Source organism: Dreissena polymorpha, unplaced genomic scaffold (assembly GCF_020536995.1).
Source record: "Dreissena polymorpha isolate Duluth1 unplaced genomic scaffold, UMN_Dpol_1.0 chrUn001, whole genome shotgun sequence".
Lineage (NCBI taxonomy): Eukaryota > Metazoa > Mollusca > Bivalvia > Myida > Dreissenidae > Dreissena > Dreissena polymorpha.
The window spans coordinates 1,584,086-1,590,481 of NW_026273315.1; positions in this window are offsets into that span (position 1 = coordinate 1,584,086).

Sequence of the window (6,396 nt, forward strand, 5' to 3'; positions counted from 1 at the left end):
ACCATTTTGGTATACATATGTGATTCAACATTGTCACATACATTTGCGCTTCTTTTGTTATTTTATATAAATAAACTAAAATAGAAAAAAAAGGAATACAGTATGGTGTATATGTTGCATTGTTCTTTGAAACATGATTTGACATATTAAAATTTCACAATTTGCATGTCATTGTATGTGATATAATTTCAAGTTGTACTTGTATATGTTACTGTGTTTTATTTGCTGACATTATAAAGACTCATGTGTGTACATTTAATTATCTCGCTACCAGATCTATATTGGTTGATGTTTGCATTTTGTTAATGGAATGGTTTTATTAATTAGTTTGTGATAAATTATTTATTAATTATACTGATAAACTATTTGTATTATTATTCAAAACTGATCAATAAAAATTTGCAATGGAATATAAGTTTTTTGGACTCGTACTAACATCACTTTATATTGATGTTTCTTACAGCTGAACACAACAAAAAAGCAACGCTATGTGAACTTTGTTAACCCTTGAACACTCAGATACACATCTGAAGTGCCTTACAAAATCAGAATAAATTGAATACTGTAATAAAAAGATTAGCGTTTAAAAAGCTTTATTTCCACCTCTTAGATACTTATGAGCACCAACCAGCATTAAACTAAAACAGTAAATGAGTACTTAAATGACAGTCACCGAGTGACACAGTTTCTCAGTGACAAGTTTCTTTGTGACACAGTCATTCGTTGAACAGTTATGAAGTGACACTGTTACTCGGTGACAGTTAATCAGTCGCACAGTTCCTCCCTCAGTGAAGCAGTGACACAGTTACTCAGTTACACTGTAATTCAGTGACACAGTTACTAAATGACCCAGTCGACAAGTGACTCAGTTACTTACTGGCACAGTTACTTATAGACAAGGTAACTCAATGACACATTAAATCAGTTACTCAATGACCCAGGTACTCTATACTAGGTTAATCAGTAACAGTTCCTCAATCACACAGTTTCTCTGTGACAGTTACTCAGTGACACAGTTCCTCAGTGACACAGTTCCTCAGCGACACAGGAACTCAGTGTCCAGATACCCAGTGACAGGGTTTATTAGTGACTCAATAACCCAATGACCCAGTTACTCAATGACGCAGTTACAGGATGTAGGATCAAGGAGGTTCACAGGTATTTTAAGAACAAATCATGGAATATAACTGAAATCTGTGCCAAAATTTCATGTTGCTTTTAGCATAACCGTTAACTTGATTGCGTTACACATTGTATTTTTGGCCTAGAACACAGGTTTATTAAATAAAGTAATTCAGATGTATTTCAATTGTCATAAGAAGCATAAAAACTGTCTTTTATGCGCTAATTGAACTTTTTTTAGAAAAATTGTTAAAAAAATTATTTAAGGAAAAGCACCACATACCCGTGTGTTTACATCCATAAACATTTAATTGTGAACCCCACAAAGTCATGTGGTCCTGCACCCTGGTTACTCAGTGAAACAGTTACTCAGTGGCACAGTTACTCAGTAACCGAGGTATGCATTGACCCAGTTGCTCTGTGACATAGTTACTCAGTGACACAGTAACCCAATGACACAGTTTCTCAATAACACTGTTACTCAGTGACACAATTACTCAGTGGCACAATTTCGCAGTGGCAGAGTTACTTAGGGACACAGTTACTCTGTGACATGTTAACCCAATTACACAGTTTCTAAATGACAATATTGCTCAGGGACACATTAATTCAGTGGTACAGTTACTCAGTGACACAGTTACTCACTCGACAAAACAGTTCCTCAGTTACTCAGGGAGACTATTACTCAGTGACAGTCACTCATTGACACAGTAACTCAGTGGCATAGTTACTCAGTAGAACAGGAACTCAGTGACACAGTTACTCAATGATAAAGTGACACAGTTACTCGACACAGTAACCCAGTGACACTGTTACTCACTCACTTGGAAAAACAGTTACTCGGTGACACAGTTACTCAGAGAGAACGTTACTCAGTGACATTTTCTCAGTCACACAGTTACTTATTGACGCAGTTACTCAGTGACAAACCTACTGAGTTACACAGTTACTAAGTGACAAAGTTACTCAATGACATAGTTACTTAGTGACACAGTTACTCAGCGATACAGTAATTCAGTGACAAAGTTACTCAATTACACAGTTACTCAGTGATACAGTTACTCGATTACACAGTTACTCAGTGATCCATGTACTCAGTGACACAGTTACTAAGTGAAAAGTTACTAAGTGACAATTTACTCAGTGACACAGTTACTCAGTGAAACGGTTACACTGTTACTCATTGACTCAATGACACAGTTACTAAGCGGCACAGTTATTCATTCACTTGACAAAACAGTTACTCATTAACACAGTTACTCAGGAGACCGTTACTCAGTGACAGTTACTCAGTGACGCAGTAACTGAGTTTAACAGTAACTCAGTGACACAGTTCTTCAGATACACAGTTACTAAGTGACATACAAACTCAAGTGACCCAGGTACTCAGTAAAACAGTTACCCAATGATGCAGTTACTAAGTGACACAGTTACTCAGTGAAACAGTTACCCGCTGACAGTTGCTCAGTGACATAGTTACTCACTCATTCGGCAAAACATTAACACAGTTACTCAGGAAAATGTTACTCAGCGACAGTTTCTTGGTAACACATTTACTTAGTTACACAGCAACTCAGTGACACACTTGCTTATTTACTAAGTGACAAAGTTACTCAAACACACAATTACTTAGTGACACAGGTTATCAGTGAAACAGTTACTCAGTGACACGGTTACTCAATTACACAGTAACTCAGTGACCCAGGTACTCAGTGACAAAATTACTCAGTGACACAGTTACTCAATTACTCTGGAAAATAGTAACTCAGTGACACATTTACTCAGGGAGAATGTTACTGAGTGACAGTTACTCAGTGACACAGTTTCTCAATGACAAAGTTACTCAGTGACCCAGTTACTCAGTGACACAGTAACTCAGTGACACAGTTACTCAGTGATACAGTTACTCAGTGATACAGTTACTCGATTACACAGTTACTCAGTGACCCAGTTACTCAGTGACACAGTAACTCAGTGACACAGTTACTCAGTGACACAATTACTCAGTGACATATCAACTCAGTGGCACATGTACTCGATGTCACAGTAACTCAGTGACAAGTTACTCAGTAACACAGTCACTCATTAAAGATTTACTTTTAGAGGCAGAAACCGGTGACACAGTTACTCCATGACCATGTATTAATTGACATAGTAACTTAGTGACACTTTTACTCAATGAAAGGTTACTCAGTGGCATTGTAACTCAGTGAAAATGTACGCAGTGACACAGTTACTCAGTGACATGGTTAAACAGAGACACAGTTACTCATTGACTCAATGACACAGTTACTCAGTGGCAAAGTTACTAAGTGGCAAAGTTACTCATTCACCTGACAAAGTTTTTCAATGACCCAGTTACTCAGTGACACTGTAAGGCAGTGACAGAGTTACTCAATGATACATTTACTCAGTGACACAGTTACTCAGCGACTTAGTTACTTGGCAAAACAGTGACACAGTTACTCAGTGAGGCTGTTACTCAGTAACTCTGTGACATAATTACTGGGTGATATTAATCAGACCACAGAGTTCTGAAAAGTCCACATTTCTAATAATTCAAGCTTTTATGTTTCAAAGAATTAATGAACACAATGAATGATGGATCTGTTTTAATTGGATTCCTCTTACAAACTCCTACAAGGGTGTTTATATGCTACCATTGAAAAGGCTATTTGGCTTTTCATCACATGTTATGGAAAATTAAGGAAGTCAACAAGAGCTGTCTCCATCGGAAGACCTATGCCCCCGAAAAACGCTTTTTTTGAAACCTAAACGCGGACCCTTAGTTCAAGGTCAAGGCCAAAGGGGTCAAAATGTTTGTGCGTATGGAAAGGCCTTGTCCATATACATATGGATACCAAATATGAAGGTTGCATCTGAAGCGACATAGAAGTTATGAGCATTTTTGGAAACCTAAACGCAAAAGTGTGACGGAGGACAGACAGACGGACAGTGCGATCACTATATGCCCTCCTTCGGGGGCATAAAAACAAATTGCTAAATAATTTAAACAGTTCAAAAACCAATGATGCATATGTTTCCATACAACACATAGACATATTTTGTTTGTTTCCCAAACATCTATAATATAAGGCATCCTTGTGCAAAATCTGGTGATGACTTTGGACTTGTACTGGCAGACATACCATATTGAATGAATCGCTAGTCATGGATGTAGATCAACCATCACACATTTGAGGGCCACAGTCAAAACTGGCACTGACTGTATGCATTATCATTATTCATTAACAGTTTGCGAAAAAGCTTAATAATCTTCAGAATTTTCCTTTAGTGATGATCATACTCACGACCTTCCAGTCTCAAGGCGAACAAAGTATTTAACCAATCAAAGTTTATCAATGAAGGATTTAGTAAGATTAATACGGGTTTTATGTTAGTAGGCTAACATGTTTTCATCAACCAAAACCCAATTGAGAGAACTCTTGGATGAGAAGATATAGATTAGCCACACTCTGGGAAAACTAGGCTTAATCCATGTGCTTTAATCGGCATCTCAGATAAGCCTGTGCAGTCCGCACAGGCTGATCCGGGACAACTCTATCCCCATTTATGTTGTTTTTTTGTTTGTTTTCACGAAGTCTTGCCTTAAATATAATCCATGACAACTCTATCACTTTCCTGATTTAAACACTTTTTCAGTAATATCACGGTGGTTAATTAACTCTTTCAGTGATGGAACCGAATTTTGAAGACCTTTGCAAACAGTTTGGATCCAGATGAGACGCCAACGACGTGGCATCTCATCAGGATCGAAACTGTTTGCTTTTCTGATAGTATTCTTTGAAACAAAATTGAAGAAAATGCTAATTTTAGAAATTCAGCGACGTCATTTTAGCAAACGAAAAATTTCCCAGCATGCAAAGGGTTAACCAACTTATAGTTTTCCTGGTTTTAGCTGGTTTACCAGTACAAGGTGTCTGTAAGTTTGTTAATAACTTACAATTGCCCTGAAAATATGTTTTACATGAAGATGTTTAACAAAAAAAAGTACACACACTTTTGATTTTGTAACATGACTTTTATTTCAAATGAAATTACATTGTATTTCTAAAAATACACATACACAAACAGACAATCCCTTATCAACTCTATACATACTACTACAGCTTATTACAGATGCAACTCATTCAGTTTTTCTTTAAGTATTTCATAGCAATGTAAAAGTTACACAAAATGTACACTGAAATAACTACTGTTATGCATAAACATATAATGAAATGTAAATTGATATCATTTATACTATAAGCAAAAAACTTTACTCTATGTGTAAAAGAAGTCTTGATGACAATAATATGAGCCACGTTCTATGAAAACGGGGCTTAAAGCATGTGCTCAAAGTGTCCTCCCAGATGAGCAAGTGCAGTTTGCATAGAATGATCAGGGACGACACTTTTCACCTTAACTGGATTTTTGTTACAAGAGAATTCCTTAAAATAAAAATTCTGTAAAGCCAAAAAAGTAGTCCCAGATAATCCTGTGCAGACTAATTTGGGATGAAAATTATTTACCAACATGCATAAAGCCTGGTTTCCCAAGAGCGCGTCTCAACTTATCTGGGATGACAATTATTAACCAACATGCATAAAGCCTGGTTTCCCAGGAGCGCGTCTCATATAATCATTACATTAATCAGCAAAATTATAAGGTATTCTCTAATAAATGCCATATCGCCATGAATGTACATTGTACAATAACATGTGTAAAAGCGATGCAACCAATGTACTGACAATATCACCATTCACTAGAAGACTAGTTTAAACATTATACATTCAATTGGGCCCGATTTGTCATTGTCGGCTCGGGTACTACCTACATGTACCCCTGGTACTCTTAAGTATACTTACATGTACCCGGTTAAATATACTATAACGTACCCGGGAATTTTAACGCTAAATCGGTCGTTGTCGGCTATTTGTTTTAATTATGTTCACATTTATGTAAATTTTCTGTTAAATGGCCTCTATATTATCGAAACTCATACTCAAAAAGCATGTTGATGCAGGATTTTTTTTAAAGAGAAGTTTGTAAAAAAGATAAACAATATCGTTTTACGGTAATAGGTAGCGCGTTTTATAACGTCGGATTTTGGGCGGGAATACAACTCGGGTACAGTCTAATATCGACCGGGTACGTTCAAGTATATTTACCGTACCTGGGGTACATGTAAGTATACTTTAGAGTACCCGGGGTACAGGTAAGTAGTACTCGAGCCGACAATGACCAATCGAGCTTCACTTGGCTAAAGATGAA